The sequence below is a fragment of the Felis catus genome, chromosome D2 (genome assembly GCF_018350175.1).
Source record: "Felis catus isolate Fca126 chromosome D2, F.catus_Fca126_mat1.0, whole genome shotgun sequence".
In the NCBI taxonomy this organism is placed as follows: domain Eukaryota; kingdom Metazoa; phylum Chordata; class Mammalia; order Carnivora; family Felidae; genus Felis; species Felis catus.
Genome location: NC_058378.1, coordinates 17,509,419 through 17,528,365, shown reverse-complemented (window position 1 = coordinate 17,528,365; position 18,947 = coordinate 17,509,419). Strand labels below are relative to the sequence as shown.

Here is an 18,947-nt window from a genome sequence, read left to right as displayed (position 1 = left end):
ATCTTAAACCTAACTATCTATATCATTATAACACTAACCACCTTTATACTATTCATACATAGCTCCACCACCACAACATCATCCCTGTCACAAACATGAAATAAAACCCCTCTAATCACCTCACTCATCCTAGTATTAATGGTATCCCTAGAGGGCCTTCCCCCACTCTCTGGGTTTATTCCAAAATGAATAATCATCCAGGAACTAACTAAAAATGAAATAATCATAATACCAACACTACTAGCCACAACAGCACTACTTAACCCATCCTTCTACATACGACTAACATACACTACCGCACTAACCATGTTCCCCTCAAACAACAGCATAAAAATAAAATGACGATTTGAATGCACAGGAAAAATAACCTTCCTGCCCCCTCTAGTCGCAATACCAACCATACTACTTCCACTTACACCAATACTATCCATCCTGGATTAGAAGTTTAGGTTAAACTAGACCAAGAGCCTTCAAAGCTCTAAGCAAGTCCCACAGACTTCACTTCTGCACATCAAACCATTCTAAGGACTGCAAGAATCTATCTTACATCAAGTGATTGCAAATCAAACACTTTAATTAAGCTAAGTCCTCACTAGATTGGTGGGCCCCAACCCCACGAAATTTTAGTTAACAGCTAAATACCCTCATCAACTGGCTTCAATCCACTTCTCCCGCCGCCTAGAAAAACAAGGCGGGAGAAGCCCCGGCAGCGCCAAGCTGCTGCTTTGAATTTGCAATTCAACATGACATTCACCGCAGGACTTGGTAAAAAGAGGGCTCGAACCTCTGTCTTTAGATTTACAGTCCGATGCTTACTCAGCCATCTTACCTATGTTCATAAACCGTTGACTATTTTCAACTAATCACAAAGATATTGGTACTCTTTACCTTCTATTTGGTGCCTGAGCTGGCATGGTGGGGACTGCTCTTAGTCTCCTAATCCGGGCCGAACTGGGTCACCCTGGCACACTGCTAGGAGACGATCAGATTTATAATGTGATCGTCACCGCTCATGCTTTTGTAATGATCTTCTTTATGGTGATGCCTATTATGATCGGAGGGTTCGGAAACTGATTGGTCCCATTACTAATTGGTGCCCCTGACATAGCGTTTCCCCGAATAAACAACATGAGCTTCTGGCTCCTTCCCCCATCCTTTCTACTCTTACTCGCCTCATCTATGGTAGCAGCCGGAGCAGGAACCGGATGGACAGTATACCCGCCCCTAGCCGGGAACCTGGCTCATGCGGGAGCATCCGTAGACCTAACTATTTTCTCACTACACCTGGCAGGTGTCTCCTCAATCTTGGGTGCTATTAATTTTATTACTACTATGATTAATATAAAACCTCCTGCCATGTCTCAATATCAAACACCCCTATTTGTTTGATCAGTCTTAATCACTGCTGTCCTGTTACTTCTATCACTCCCAGTTTTAGCAGCGGGAATCACTAGGCTACTAACAGATCGAAACCTAAACACTACATTCTTTGACCCCGCTGGGGGAGGAGATCCTATCTGACACCAACACTTATTCTGATTCTTTGGCCACCCAGAAGTTTACCTTTTAATTCTACCCGGTTTGGGGATAATCTCACATATTGTTACCTATTATTCAGGTAAAAAAGGACCCTTTGGCTACATGGGAATAGTTTGAGCCATGATATCAATCGGCTTTCTGGGCTTTATCGTATGAGCCCATCACATGTTTACTGTAGGAATGGATGTAGACACACGAGCATACTTTACATCAGCCACTATAATTATCGCCATTCCTACTGGGGTAAGAGTATTTAGTTGACTGGCTACTCTTCACGGAGGTAATAGTAAATGGTCCCCCGCTATACTATGAGCCTTAGGCTTTATTTTCCTATTTACCGTAGGAGGCCTAACGGGAATTGTACTAGCAAACTCTTCATTAGACATTGTTCTTCACGACACATATTACGTAGCGGCCCACTTTCACTATGTCTTGTCAATAGGAGCAGTATTCGCTATTATAGGAGGCTTCGTCCATCGATTCCCCCTATTCTCAGGGTACACCCTTGACAACACTTGAGCAAAAATTCACTTTACCATTATGTTTGTAGGAGTCAATATAACGTTCTTCCCTCAGCACTTCCTAGGCCTGTCTGGAATGCCGCGACGTTATTCTGACTACCCAGATGCATACACAACTTTGAAACACAATTTCCTCAATGGGCCCTTTCATCTCATTAACGGCAGTTATGTTAATAGTTTTCATAGTGTGAGAAGCTTTCGCATCCAAGCGAGAAGTGGCCATAGTAGAATTAACCACAACTAATCTTGAATGATTATATGGATGTCCCCCTCCGTACCACACATTTGAAGAGCCAACTTATGTGTTATTAAAATAAGAAAGGAAGGAATCGAACCCTCCTTAACTGGTGTCAAGCCAATGCCATAACCATTATGTCTTTCGCAATTACGAAGCATTAGTAAAACAATTACATAACTTTGTCGAAGTTAAATTATAGGCTTGAATCCTATATGCTTCCATGGCGTACCCCTTCCAACTAGGTTTTCAAGATGCTACATCTCCCATTATAGAGGAACTCCTACATTTCCACGACCATACGTTAATAATTGTATTTCTAATCAGCTCCTTAGTTCTTTATATTATCTCGTTGATACTAACAACCAAGCTCACGCACACAAGTACAATGGATGCTCAAGAAGTAGAAACCATCTGAACTATTTTACCTGCTATTATCCTGACTCTTATCGCCCTGCCCTCTTCACGAATTCTCTATATAATGGATGAAATCAACAACCCCTCCCTCACAGTAAAAACCATGGGGGCATCAAAGATATTGAAGTTATGAGTACACTGACTACGAAGACTTGAATTTTGACTCTTCTATGATTCCTACCCAAGAATTAAAACCCGGAGAACTCCGGCTATTAGAAGTTGACAACCGAGTAGTTTTACCAATAGAAATGACCATTCGCATATTAATTTCATCAGAAGATGTGTTACACTCATGAGCCGTCCCATCCCTAGGCCTAAAACCTGATGCTATTCCAGGCCGACTAAACCAAACAACTCTGACGTACACACGTACACACGTACACACGTACACACGTACACACGCAAACACTTTGATTTAGTAGATAACTAGCTTAATCCAACCCCCCCCTTACCCCCCGTTAACCTGATTTATAATAATACGTGCCTATTTATGTCTTGCCAAACCCCAAAAACAAGACTAGACCGTACCTAAACATAAGGCCTAAGAAAACGCTTATAAGCTTAGCAATCCCCTATCATTACTAGCTATTAATACTAAATCATAACTCCGTTCGCAGTTATCTATAGACACACCGACCTGATCTCTAATTCGTCCCTATCGAACAACATTTTACATGTCCAAATTAACCCCACGTCCCAGTTAACGTAGCTTAAACATATAAAGCAAGGCACTGAAAATGCCTAGATGAGTCGCCAGACTCCATAAACACAAAGGTTTGGTCCTGGCCTTTCCATTAGTTATTAATAAGATTACACATGCAAGCCTCCGCATCCCGGTGAAAATGCCCTCTAAGTCACCCAGTGACCTAAAGGAGCTGGTATCAAGCACACAACCACAGTAGCTCATAACACCTTGCTCAGCCACACCCCCACGGGATACAGCAGTGATAAAAATTAAGCCATGAATGAAAGTTCGACTAAGCTGTATTAAACAAGGGTTGGTAAATTTCGTGCCAGCCACCGCGGTCATACGATTAGCCCAAACTAATAGACCCACGGCGTAAAGCGTGTTACAGAGAAAAAAATATACTAAAGTTAAATTTTAACTAGGCCGTAGAAAGCTAGAGTTAACATAAAAATACAGCACGAAAGTAACTTTAACACCTCCGACTACACGACAGCTAAGACCCAAACTGGGATTAGATACCCCACTATGCTTAGCCCTAAACTTAGATAGTTATCCTAAACAAAACTATCCGCCAGAGAACTACCAGCAACAGCTTAGAACTCAAAGGACTTGGCGGTGCTTTACATCCCTCTAGAGGAGCCTGTTCTATAATCGATAAACCCCGATATACCTCACCATCTCTTGCTAATTCAGCCTATATACCGCCGTCTTCAGCAAACCCTAAAGAGGAAGAAAAGTAAGCACAAGTATCTTAACCCAAAAAAAGTTAGGTCAAGGTGTAGCTCATGAGATGGGAAGCAATGGGCTACACTTTCTAAAATTAGAATACCCACGAAGATCCTTATGAAATTAAGTATTAAAGGAGGATTTAGTGGTAAATTTGCGAATAGAGAGCTCAATTGAATCGGGCCATGAAGCACGCACACACCGCCCGTCACCCTCCTCAAGTGGTAGTTCCCCAAAAAACCTATTTAAATCACCACACCCACAAGAGGAGATAGATAAGTCGTAACAAGGTAAGCGTACTGGAAAGTGTGCTTGGATAACAAGATGTAGCTTAGACAAAGCATCGGGCTTACACCCAGAAGATTTCATATTAAACTGACCGTCTGGAGCTAAAGCTAGCCCAAACACCTATAAACACAACTAACACTAGAAAATAAAACAAAACATTCAGTTACCTTAAAAAGTATAGGAGATAGAAATTTAACTTGGCGCTATAGAGAAAGCACCGCAAGGGAAAGATGAAAGATAAAATTAAAATAAGCACCGCACAGCAAAGATTACCCCTTGTACCTTTTGCATAATGAGTTAGCTAGAACAACCTAACAAAGAGAACTTCAGCTAGGTCCCCCGAAACCAGACGAGCTACCCATGAACAATCTATTACAGGATGAACTCGTCTATGTTGCACAATAGTGAGAAGATTTGTGGGTAGAGGTGAAAAGCCTAACGAGCCTGGTGATAGCTGGTTGCCCAGAACAGAATCTTAGTTCAACTTTAACCTTACCTCAAAAACCCTAAAATTCTAATGTAAGTTTAAAATATAATCTAAAAAGGTACAGCTTTTTAGAATTAGGATACAGCCTTCATTAGAGAGTAAGCATAAATATAAATCATAGTTGGCCTAAAAGCAGCCATCAATTAAGAAAGCGTTCAAGCTCAACAATCAAAACATCTTAATGTCAAAAAAAAAAAAAATGCAACCAACTCCTAATCTAAAACTGGGCTAATCTATTTAATAATAGAAGCAATAATGCCAATATGAGTAACAAGAAATATTTCTCCCTGCATAAGCTTATATCAGAACGGATAACCACTGATAGTTAACAACAAGATATATACAACCTAACCATAAACAAAATATCAAACTAATTGTTAACCCAACCCAGGGATGCAAATTAGGGAAAGATTAAAAGAAGTAAAAGGAACTCGGCAAACACAAGCCCCGCCTGTTTACCAAAAACATCACCTCTAGCATTTCCAGTATGAGAGGCACTGCCTGCCCGGTGACGCTAGTTAAACGGCCGCGGTATCCTGACCGTGCAAAGGTAGCATAATCATTTGTTCCCTAAATAGGGACTTGTATGAACGGCCACACGAGGGCTTTACTGTCTGTCTCTTACTTCCAAGCCGTGAAATTGACCTTCCCGTGAAGAGGCGGGAATATAATAATAAGACGAGAAGACCCTATGGAGCTTTAATTAACCGACCCAAAGAGACCCTATATCAATTAACCGACAGGAACAACAAACCTCTATGTGGGCCGGCAATTTAGGTTGGGGTGACCTCGGAGAACAAAACAACCTCCGAGTGATTTAAATCTAGACTACCCAGTCGAAAGTATTACATCACTTGTTGATCCAAAAACCTTGATCAACGGAACAAGTTACCCTAGGGATAACAGCGCCATCCTATTTCAGAGTCCATATCGACAATAGGGTTGACGACCTCGATGTTGGATCAGGACATCCCGATGGTGCAGCAGCTAGCGAAGGTTCGTTTGTTCGACGATTAAAGTCCTGCGTGATCTGAGTTCAGACCGGAGTCATCCAGGTGGGTTTCTATCTATTTAATAACTTCTCCCAGTACGAAAGGACAAGAGAAGTGAGGCCCACTTCACCGAAGCGCCTTTAACCAAATAGATGATATAATCTTAATCTAGACAGTTTATCTAATCACACTGCCCGAGAGCTCGGGTTTGTTAGGGTGGCAGAGCCCGGTAACTGCACAGAACTTAAGCTTTTATTATCAGAGGTTCGATTCCTCTCCTTAACAACATGTTCATAGTTAATGTACTCTCACTAATTATTCCTATGCTCCTCGCTGTAGCCTTCCTAACCTTAGTTGAACGAAAAGTGCTAGGCTATATGCAACTCCGTAAAGGACCAAATGTCGTAGGACCATACGGCTTACTCCAACCTATCGCAGACGCTGTAAAACTCTTCACCAAAGAACCTCTCCGACCCCTCACATCCTCCATATTAATATTCATTATAGCACCAATCCTAGCCCTCACACTAGCCCTAACCATATGAATCCCACTACCCATACCATACCCACTCATTAACATAAACCTAGGAGTATTATTTATACTGGCTATATCAAGCCTGGCCGTCTATTCCATCCTATGATCAGGGTGAGCCTCAAATTCAAAATACGCCCTAATCGGAGCCCTACGAGCCGTCGCCCAAGCAATCTCATACGAAGTCACACTAGCCATCATCCTCCTATCAGTACTACTAATAAATGGATCCTTCACACTAGCCATACTAATCGCCACTCAAGAATAATCATCCCTGCATGACCTCTAGCTGTGATATGATTTATCTCAACCCTAGCAGAGACCAATCGAGCCCCATTCGACCTGACAGAAGGAGAGTCAGAACTAGTCTCCGGATTCAATGTAGACTATGCAGCAGGCCCCTTCGCCCTATCCTTCCTAGCAGAATATGCTAACATCATCATAATGAATATCCTCACAACACTCCTACTCTTCGGAGCAGTCCATAGCCCTTCTATACCAGAACTATATACCATCAACTTTACAGTAAAGACTCTGCTCCTAACAATTACTTTCTTGTGGATCCGAGCATCCTACCCACGATTCCGATATGACCAACTAATACACCTCTTGTGAAAAAAACTTCCTACCTCTCACCCTAGCCTTATGCCTATGGCACGTATCACTACCTATCATCACAGCAAGCATCCCACCTCAAACGTAAGAAATATGTCTGACAAAAGAGTTACTTTGATAGAGCAAAACATAGAGGTTTAAACCCTCTTATTTCTAGAACAATAGGAATCGAACCTAATCCTAAGAATCCAAAAGTCTTCGTGCTACCATTATTACACCATATTCTAAAGTAAGGTCAGCTAAATAAGCTATCGGGCCCCTAGCCCGAAAATGTTGGCTTATACCCTTCCCAGACTAATCAAACCCCCTATTTTTATTATCGTTATATTAACCGTTATCTCAGGAACTATAATTGTAGTAACAACCTCCCACTGACTCATAGTCTGAATTGGCTTGGAAATAAACCTATTAGCCATCATCCCTATCCTCATAAAAAAAAAATACAACCCACGAGCCATAGAAGCCGCCACAAAATATTTCTTAACACAAGCGACCGCCTCCATAATCCTAATAATAGGAATCATCATCAATCTACTGCACTCAGGACAATGAACCATATTAAAAGACCTTAACCCCATAGCATCGATCATAATAACAACCGCTCTAGCAATAAAACTAGGACTAGCCCCATTCCGCTTCGGAGTGCCCGAAGTTACACAAGGAATTTCTATATCATCAGGCTTAATTCTACTAACAGGACAAAAAAATCGCACCACTATCAATCCTCTACCAAATCTCATCCACTATCAATCCTAACCTAATCCTAACAATATCCATTTTATCAGTCATAGTCGGAGGCTGAGGAGGCCTCAACCAAACACAACTACGAAAAATCATAGCGTACTCCTCAATCGCCCATATAGGCTGAATAACAGCTATCCTAATGTACAGCCCCACGATAATAATCTTAAACCTAACTATCTATATCATTATAACACTAACCACCTTTATACTATTCATACATAGCTCCACCACCACAACATCATCCCTGTCACAAACATGAAATAAAACCCCTCTAATCACCTCACTCATCCTAGTATTAATGGTATCCCTAGAGGGCCTTCCCCCACTCTCTGGGTTTATTCCAAAATGAATAATCATCCAGGAACTAACTAAAAATGAAATAATCATAATACCAACACTACTAGCCACAACAGCACTACTTAACCCATCCTTCTACATACGACTAACATACACTACCGCACTAACCATGTTCCCCTCAAACAACAGCATAAAAATAAAATGACGATTTGAATGCACAGGAAAAATAACCTTCCTGCCCCCTCTAGTCGCAATACCAACCATACTACTTCCACTTACACCAATACTATCCATCCTGGATTAGAAGTTTAGGTTAAACTAGACCAAGAGCCTTCAAAGCTCTAAGCAAGTCCCACAGACTTCACTTCTGCACATCAAACCATTCTAAGGACTGCAAGAATCTATCTTACATCAAGTGATTGCAAATCAAACACTTTAATTAAGCTAAGTCCTCACTAGATTGGTGGGCCCCAACCCCACGAAATTTTAGTTAACAGCTAAATACCCTCATCAACTGGCTTCAATCCACTTCTCCCGCCGCCTAGAAAAACAAGGCGGGAGAAGCCCCGGCAGCGCCAAGCTGCTGCTTTGAATTTGCAATTCAACATGACATTCACCGCAGGACTTGGTAAAAAGAGGGCTCGAACCTCTGTCTTTAGATTTACAGTCCGATGCTTACTCAGCCATCTTACCTATGTTCATAAACCGTTGACTATTTTCAACTAATCACAAAGATATTGGTACTCTTTACCTTCTATTTGGTGCCTGAGCTGGCATGGTGGGGACTGCTCTTAGTCTCCTAATCCGGGCCGAACTGGGTCACCCTGGCACACTGCTAGGAGACGATCAGATTTATAATGTGATCGTCACCGCTCATGCTTTTGTAATGATCTTCTTTATGGTGATGCCTATTATGATCGGAGGGTTCGGAAACTGATTGGTCCCATTACTAATTGGTGCCCCTGACATAGCGTTTCCCCGAATAAACAACATGAGCTTCTGGCTCCTTCCCCCATCCTTTCTACTCTTACTCGCCTCATCTATGGTAGCAGCCGGAGCAGGAACCGGATGGACAGTATACCCGCCCCTAGCCGGGAACCTGGCTCATGCGGGAGCATCCGTAGACCTAACTATTTTCTCACTACACCTGGCAGGTGTCTCCTCAATCTTGGGTGCTATTAATTTTATTACTACTATGATTAATATAAAACCTCCTGCCATGTCTCAATATCAAACACCCCTATTTGTTTGATCAGTCTTAATCACTGCTGTCCTGTTACTTCTATCACTCCCAGTTTTAGCAGCGGGAATCACTAGGCTACTAACAGATCGAAACCTAAACACTACATTCTTTGACCCCGCTGGGGGAGGAGATCCTATCTGACACCAACACTTATTCTGATTCTTTGGCCACCCAGAAGTTTACCTTTTAATTCTACCCGGTTTGGGGATAATCTCACATATTGTTACCTATTATTCAGGTAAAAAAGGACCCTTTGGCTACATGGGAATAGTTTGAGCCATGATATCAATCGGCTTTCTGGGCTTTATCGTATGAGCCCATCACATGTTTACTGTAGGAATGGATGTAGACACACGAGCATACTTTACATCAGCCACTATAATTATCGCCATTCCTACTGGGGTAAGAGTATTTAGTTGACTGGCTACTCTTCACGGAGGTAATAGTAAATGGTCCCCCGCTATACTATGAGCCTTAGGCTTTATTTTCCTATTTACCGTAGGAGGCCTAACGGGAATTGTACTAGCAAACTCTTCATTAGACATTGTTCTTCACGACACATATTACGTAGCGGCCCACTTTCACTATGTCTTGTCAATAGGAGCAGTATTCGCTATTATAGGAGGCTTCGTCCATCGATTCCCCCTATTCTCAGGGTACACCCTTGACAACACTTGAGCAAAAATTCACTTTACCATTATGTTTGTAGGAGTCAATATAACGTTCTTCCCTCAGCACTTCCTAGGCCTGTCTGGAATGCCGCGACGTTATTCTGACTACCCAGATGCATACACAACTTTGAAACACAATTTCCTCAATGGGCCCTTTCATCTCATTAACGGCAGTTATGTTAATAGTTTTCATAGTGTGAGAAGCTTTCGCATCCAAGCGAGAAGTGGCCATAGTAGAATTAACCACAACTAATCTTGAATGATTATATGGATGTCCCCCTCCGTACCACACATTTGAAGAGCCAACTTATGTGTTATTAAAATAAGAAAGGAAGGAATCGAACCCTCCTTAACTGGTGTCAAGCCAATGCCATAACCATTATGTCTTTCGCAATTACGAAGCATTAGTAAAACAATTACATAACTTTGTCGAAGTTAAATTATAGGCTTGAATCCTATATGCTTCCATGGCGTACCCCTTCCAACTAGGTTTTCAAGATGCTACATCTCCCATTATAGAGGAACTCCTACATTTCCACGACCATACGTTAATAATTGTATTTCTAATCAGCTCCTTAGTTCTTTATATTATCTCGTTGATACTAACAACCAAGCTCACGCACACAAGTACAATGGATGCTCAAGAAGTAGAAACCATCTGAACTATTTTACCTGCTATTATCCTGACTCTTATCGCCCTGCCCTCTTCACGAATTCTCTATATAATGGATGAAATCAACAACCCCTCCCTCACAGTAAAAACCATGGGGGCATCAAAGATATTGAAGTTATGAGTACACTGACTACGAAGACTTGAATTTTGACTCTTCTATGATTCCTACCCAAGAATTAAAACCCGGAGAACTCCGGCTATTAGAAGTTGACAACCGAGTAGTTTTACCAATAGAAATGACCATTCGCATATTAATTTCATCAGAAGATGTGTTACACTCATGAGCCGTCCCATCCCTAGGCCTAAAACCTGATGCTATTCCAGGCCGACTAAACCAAACAACTCTGACGTACACACGTACACACGTACACACGTACACACGTACACACGCAAACACTTTGATTTAGTAGATAACTAGCTTAATCCAACCCCCCCCTTACCCCCCGTTAACCTGATTTATAATAATACGTGCCTATTTATGTCTTGCCAAACCCCAAAAACAAGACTAGACCGTACCTAAACATAAGGCCTAAGAAAACGCTTATAAGCTTAGCAATCCCCTATCATTACTAGCTATTAATACTAAATCATAACTCCGTTCGCAGTTATCTATAGACACACCGACCTGATCTCTAATTCGTCCCTATCGAACAACATTTTACATGTCCAAATTAACCCCACGTCCCAGTTAACGTAGCTTAAACATATAAAGCAAGGCACTGAAAATGCCTAGATGAGTCGCCAGACTCCATAAACACAAAGGTTTGGTCCTGGCCTTTCCATTAGTTATTAATAAGATTACACATGCAAGCCTCCGCATCCCGGTGAAAATGCCCTCTAAGTCACCCAGTGACCTAAAGGAGCTGGTATCAAGCACACAACCACAGTAGCTCATAACACCTTGCTCAGCCACACCCCCACGGGATACAGCAGTGATAAAAATTAAGCCATGAATGAAAGTTCGACTAAGCTGTATTAAACAAGGGTTGGTAAATTTCGTGCCAGCCACCGCGGTCATACGATTAGCCCAAACTAATAGACCCACGGCGTAAAGCGTGTTACAGAGAAAAAAATATACTAAAGTTAAATTTTAACTAGGCCGTAGAAAGCTAGAGTTAACATAAAAATACAGCACGAAAGTAACTTTAACACCTCCGACTACACGACAGCTAAGACCCAAACTGGGATTAGATACCCCACTATGCTTAGCCCTAAACTTAGATAGTTATCCTAAACAAAACTATCCGCCAGAGAACTACCAGCAACAGCTTAGAACTCAAAGGACTTGGCGGTGCTTTACATCCCTCTAGAGGAGCCTGTTCTATAATCGATAAACCCCGATATACCTCACCATCTCTTGCTAATTCAGCCTATATACCGCCGTCTTCAGCAAACCCTAAAGAGGAAGAAAAGTAAGCACAAGTATCTTAACCCAAAAAAAGTTAGGTCAAGGTGTAGCTCATGAGATGGGAAGCAATGGGCTACACTTTCTAAAATTAGAATACCCACGAAGATCCTTATGAAATTAAGTATTAAAGGAGGATTTAGTGGTAAATTTGCGAATAGAGAGCTCAATTGAATCGGGCCATGAAGCACGCACACACCGCCCGTCACCCTCCTCAAGTGGTAGTTCCCCAAAAAACCTATTTAAATCACCACACCCACAAGAGGAGATAGATAAGTCGTAACAAGGTAAGCGTACTGGAAAGTGTGCTTGGATAACAAGATGTAGCTTAGACAAAGCATCGGGCTTACACCCAGAAGATTTCATATTAAACTGACCGTCTGGAGCTAAAGCTAGCCCAAACACCTATAAACACAACTAACACTAGAAAATAAAACAAAACATTCAGTTACCTTAAAAAGTATAGGAGATAGAAATTTAACTTGGCGCTATAGAGAAAGCACCGCAAGGGAAAGATGAAAGATAAAATTAAAATAAGCACCGCACAGCAAAGATTACCCCTTGTACCTTTTGCATAATGAGTTAGCTAGAACAACCTAACAAAGAGAACTTCAGCTAGGTCCCCCGAAACCAGACGAGCTACCCATGAACAATCTATTACAGGATGAACTCGTCTATGTTGCACAATAGTGAGAAGATTTGTGGGTAGAGGTGAAAAGCCTAACGAGCCTGGTGATAGCTGGTTGCCCAGAACAGAATCTTAGTTCAACTTTAACCTTACCTCAAAAACCCTAAAATTCTAATGTAAGTTTAAAATATAATCTAAAAAGGTACAGCTTTTTAGAATTAGGATACAGCCTTCATTAGAGAGTAAGCATAAATATAAATCATAGTTGGCCTAAAAGCAGCCATCAATTAAGAAAGCGTTCAAGCTCAACAATCAAAACATCTTAATGTCAAAAAAAAAAAAAAATGCAACCAACTCCTAATCTAAAACTGGGCTAATCTATTTAATAATAGAAGCAATAATGCCAATATGAGTAACAAGAAATATTTCTCCCTGCATAAGCTTATATCAGAACGGATAACCACTGATAGTTAACAACAAGATATATACAACCTAACCATAAACAAAATATCAAACTAATTGTTAACCCAACCCAGGGATGCAAATTAGGGAAAGATTAAAAGAAGTAAAAGGAACTCGGCAAACACAAGCCCCGCCTGTTTACCAAAAACATCACCTCTAGCATTTCCAGTATGAGAGGCACTGCCTGCCCGGTGACGCTAGTTAAACGGCCGCGGTATCCTGACCGTGCAAAGGTAGCATAATCATTTGTTCCCTAAATAGGGACTTGTATGAACGGCCACACGAGGGCTTTACTGTCTGTCTCTTACTTCCAAGCCGTGAAATTGACCTTCCCGTGAAGAGGCGGGAATATAATAATAAGACGAGAAGACCCTATGGAGCTTTAATTAACCGACCCAAAGAGACCCTATATCAATTAACCGACAGGAACAACAAACCTCTATGTGGGCCGGCAATTTAGGTTGGGGTGACCTCGGAGAACAAAACAACCTCCGAGTGATTTAAATCTAGACTACCCAGTCGAAAGTATTACATCACTTGTTGATCCAAAAACCTTGATCAACGGAACAAGTTACCCTAGGGATAACAGCGCCATCCTATTTCAGAGTCCATATCGACAATAGGGTTGACGACCTCGATGTTGGATCAGGACATCCCGATGGTGCAGCAGCTAGCGAAGGTTCGTTTGTTCGACGATTAAAGTCCTGCGTGATCTGAGTTCAGACCGGAGTCATCCAGGTGGGTTTCTATCTATTTAATAACTTCTCCCAGTACGAAAGGACAAGAGAAGTGAGGCCCACTTCACCGAAGCGCCTTTAACCAAATAGATGATATAATCTTAATCTAGACAGTTTATCTAATCACACTGCCCGAGAGCTCGGGTTTGTTAGGGTGGCAGAGCCCGGTAACTGCACAGAACTTAAGCTTTTATTATCAGAGGTTCGATTCCTCTCCTTAACAACATGTTCATAGTTAATGTACTCTCACTAATTATTCCTATGCTCCTCGCTGTAGCCTTCCTAACCTTAGTTGAACGAAAAGTGCTAGGCTATATGCAACTCCGTAAAGGACCAAATGTCGTAGGACCATACGGCTTACTCCAACCTATCGCAGACGCTGTAAAACTCTTCACCAAAGAACCTCTCCGACCCCTCACATCCTCCATATTAATATTCATTATAGCACCAATCCTAGCCCTCACACTAGCCCTAACCATATGAATCCCACTACCCATACCATACCCACTCATTAACATAAACCTAGGAGTATTATTTATACTGGCTATATCAAGCCTGGCCGTCTATTCCATCCTATGATCAGGGTGAGCCTCAAATTCAAAATACGCCCTAATCGGAGCCCTACGAGCCGTCGCCCAAGCAATCTCATACGAAGTCACACTAGCCATCATCCTCCTATCAGTACTACTAATAAATGGATCCTTCACACTAGCCATACTAATCGCCACTCAAGAATAATCATCCCTGCATGACCTCTAGCTGTGATATGATTTATCTCAACCCTAGCAGAGACCAATCGAGCCCCATTCGACCTGACAGAAGGAGAGTCAGAACTAGTCTCCGGATTCAATGTAGACTATGCAGCAGGCCCCTTCGCCCTATCCTTCCTAGCAGAATATGCTAACATCATCATAATGAATATCCTCACAACACTCCTACTCTTCGGAGCAGTCCATAGCCCTTCTATACCAGAACTATATACCATCAACTTTACAGTAAAGACTCTGCTCCTAACAATTACTTTCTTGTGGATCCGAGCATCCTACCCACGATTCCGATATGACCAACTAATACACCTCTTGTGAAAAAAACTTCCTACCTCTCACCCTAGCCTTATGCCTATGGCACGTATCACTACCTATCATCACAGCAAGCATCCCACCTCAAACGTAAGAAATATGTCTGACAAAAGAGTTACTTTGATAGAGCAAAACATAGAGGTTTAAACCCTCTTATTTCTAGAACAATAGGAATCGAACCTAATCCTAAGAATCCAAAAGTCTTCGTGCTACCATTATTACACCATATTCTAAAGTAAGGTCAGCTAAATAAGCTATCGGGCCCCTAGCCCGAAAATGTTGGCTTATACCCTTCCCAGACTAATCAAACCCCCTATTTTTATTATCGTTATATTAACCGTTATCTCAGGAACTATAATTGTAGTAACAACCTCCCACTGACTCATAGTCTGAATTGGCTTGGAAATAAACCTATTAGCCATCATCCCTATCCTCATAAAAAAAAAATACAACCCACGAGCCATAGAAGCCGCCACAAAATATTTCTTAACACAAGCGACCGCCTCCATAATCCTAATAATAGGAATCATCATCAATCTACTGCACTCAGGACAATGAACCATATTAAAAGACCTTAACCCCATAGCATCGATCATAATAACAACCGCTCTAGCAATAAAACTAGGACTAGCCCCATTCCGCTTCGGAGTGCCCGAAGTTACACAAGGAATTTCTATATCATCAGGCTTAATTCTACTAACAGGACAAAAAAATCGCACCACTATCAATCCTCTACCAAATCTCATCCACTATCAATCCTAACCTAATCCTAACAATATCCATTTTATCAGTCATAGTCGGAGGCTGAGGAGGCCTCAACCAAACACAACTACGAAAAATCATAGCGTACTCCTCAATCGCCCATATAGGCTGAATAACAGCTATCCTAATGTACAGCCCCACGATAATAATCTTAAACCTAACTATCTATATCATTATAACACTAACCACCTTTATACTATTCATACATAGCTCCACCACCACAACATCATCCCTGTCACAAACATGAAATAAAACCCCTCTAATCACCTCACTCATCCTAGTATTAATGGTATCCCTAGAGGGCCTTCCCCCACTCTCTGGGTTTATTCCAAAATGAATAATCATCCAGGAACTAACTAAAAATGAAATAATCATAATACCAACACTACTAGCCACAACAGCACTACTTAACCCATCCTTCTACATACGACTAACATACACTACCGCACTAACCATGTTCCCCTCAAACAACAGCATAAAAATAAAATGACGATTTGAATGCACAGGAAAAATAACCTTCCTGCCCCCTCTAGTCGCAATACCAACCATACTACTTCCACTTACACCAATACTATCCATCCTGGATTAGAAGTTTAGGTTAAACTAGACCAAGAGCCTTCAAAGCTCTAAGCAAGTCCCACAGACTTCACTTCTGCACATCAAACCATTCTAAGGACTGCAAGAATCTATCTTACATCAAGTGATTGCAAATCAAACACTTTAATTAAGCTAAGTCCTCACTAGATTGGTGGGCCCCAACCCCACGAAATTTTAGTTAACAGCTAAATACCCTCATCAACTGGCTTCAATCCACTTCTCCCGCCGCCTAGAAAAACAAGGCGGGAGAAGCCCCGGCAGCGCCAAGCTGCTGCTTTGAATTTGCAATTCAACATGACATTCACCGCAGGACTTGGTAAAAAGAGGGCTCGAACCTCTGTCTTTAGATTTACAGTCCGATGCTTACTCAGCCATCTTACCTATGTTCATAAACCGTTGACTATTTTCAACTAATCACAAAGATATTGGTACTCTTTACCTTCTATTTGGTGCCTGAGCTGGCATGGTGGGGACTGCTCTTAGTCTCCTAATCCGGGCCGAACTGGGTCACCCTGGCACACTGCTAGGAGACGATCAGATTTATAATGTGATCGTCACCGCTCATGCTTTTGTAATGATCTTCTTTATGGTGATGCCTATTATGATCGGAGGGTTCGGAAACTGATTGGTCCCATTACTAATTGGTGCCCCTGACATAGCGTTTCCCCGAATAAACAACATGAGCTTCTGGCTCCTTCCCCCATCCTTTCTACTCTTACTCGCCTCATCTATGGTAGCAGCCGGAGCAGGAACCGGATGGACAGTATACCCGCCCCTAGCCGGGAACCTGGCTCATGCGGGAGCATCCGTAGACCTAACTATTTTCTCACTACACCTGGCAGGTGTCTCCTCAATCTTGGGTGCTATTAATTTTATTACTACTATGATTAATATAAAACCTCCTGCCATGTCTCAATATCAAACACCCCTATTTGTTTGATCAGTCTTAATCACTGCTGTCCTGTTACTTCTATCACTCCCAGTTTTAGCAGCGGGAATCACTAGGCTACTAACAGATCGAAACCTAAACACTACATTCTTTGACCCCGCTGGGGGAGGAGATCCTATCTGACACCAACACTTATTCTGATTCTTTGGCCACCCAGAAGTTTACCTTTTAATTCTACCCGGTTTGGGGATAATCTCACATATTGTTACCTATTATTCAGGTAAAAAAGGACCCTTTGGCTACATGGGAATAGTTTGAGCCATGATATCAATCGGCTTTCTGGGCTTTATCGTATGAGCCCATCACATGTTTACTGTAGGAATGGATGTAGACACACGAGCATACTTTACATCAGCCACTATAATTATCGCCATTCCTACTGGGGTAAGAGTATTTAGTTGACTGGCTACTCTTCACGGAGGTAATAGTAAATGGTCCCCCGCTATACTATGAGCCTTAGGCTTTATTTTCCTATTTACCGTAGGAGGCCTAACGGGAATTGTACTAGCAAACTCTTCATTAGACATTGTTCTTCACGACACATATTACGTAGCGGCCCACTTTCACTATGTCTTGTCAATAGGAGCAGTATTCGCTATTATAGGAGGCTTCGTCCATCGATTCCCCCTATTCTCAGGGTACACCCTTGACAACACTTGAGCAAAAATTCACTTTACCATTATGTTTGTAGGAGTCAATATAACGTTCTTCCCTCAGCACTTCCTAGGCCTGTCTGGAATGCCGCGACGTTATTCTGACTACCCAGATGCATACACAACTTTGAAACACAATTTCCTCAATGGGCCCTTTCATCTCATTAACGGCAGTTATGTTAATAGTTTTCATAGTGTGAGAAGCTTTCGCATCCAAGCGAGAAGTGGCCATAGTAGAATTAACCACAACTAATCTTGAATGATTATATGGATGTCCCCCTCCGTACCACACATTTGAAGAGCCAACTTATGTGTTATTAAAATAAGAAAGGAAGGAATCGAACCCTCCTTAACTGGTGTCAAGCCAATGCCATAACCATTATGTCTTTCGCAATTACGAAGCATTAGTAAAACAATTACATAACTTTGTCGAAGTTAAATTATAGGCTTGAATCCTATATGCTTCCATGGCGTACCCCTTCCAACTAGGTTTTCAAGATGCTACATCTCCCATTATAGAGGAACTCCTACATTTCCACGACCATACGTTAATAATTGTATTTCTAATCAGCTCCTTAGTTCTTTATATTATCTCGTTGATACTAACAACCAAGCTCACGCACACAAGTACAATGGATGCTCAAGAAGTAGAAACCATCTGAACTATTTTACCTGCTATTATCCTGACTCTTATCGCCCTGCCCTCTTCACGAATTCTCTATATAATGGATGAAATCAACAACCCCTCCCTCACAGTAAAAACCATGGGGGCATCAAAGATATTGAAGTTATGAGTACACTGACTACGAAGACTTGAATTTTGACTCTTCTATGATTCCTACCCAAGAATTAAAACCCGGAGAACTCCGGCTATTAGAAGTTGACAACCGAGTAGTTTTACCAATAGAAATGACCATTCGCATATTAATTTCATCAGAAGATGTGTTACACTCATGAGCCGTCCCATCCCTAGGCCTAAAACCTGATGCTATTCCAGGCCGACTAAA

At 41.7% G+C, this 18,947-nt stretch overlaps 3 pseudogenes; all 3 read left to right on the top strand.

The window, feature by feature from the left end:
• Positions 1–1,183: 1,183 nt before the first annotated feature.
• On the top strand, positions 1,184–3,058 carry LOC123380998 (annotated as a pseudogene).
• Positions 3,059–9,127: 6,069 nt separating this feature from the next.
• On the top strand, positions 9,128–11,002 carry LOC123380995 (annotated as a pseudogene).
• A 6,070-nt stretch (positions 11,003–17,072) lies between these two features.
• Positions 17,073–18,947, top strand: LOC123380993 (annotated as a pseudogene).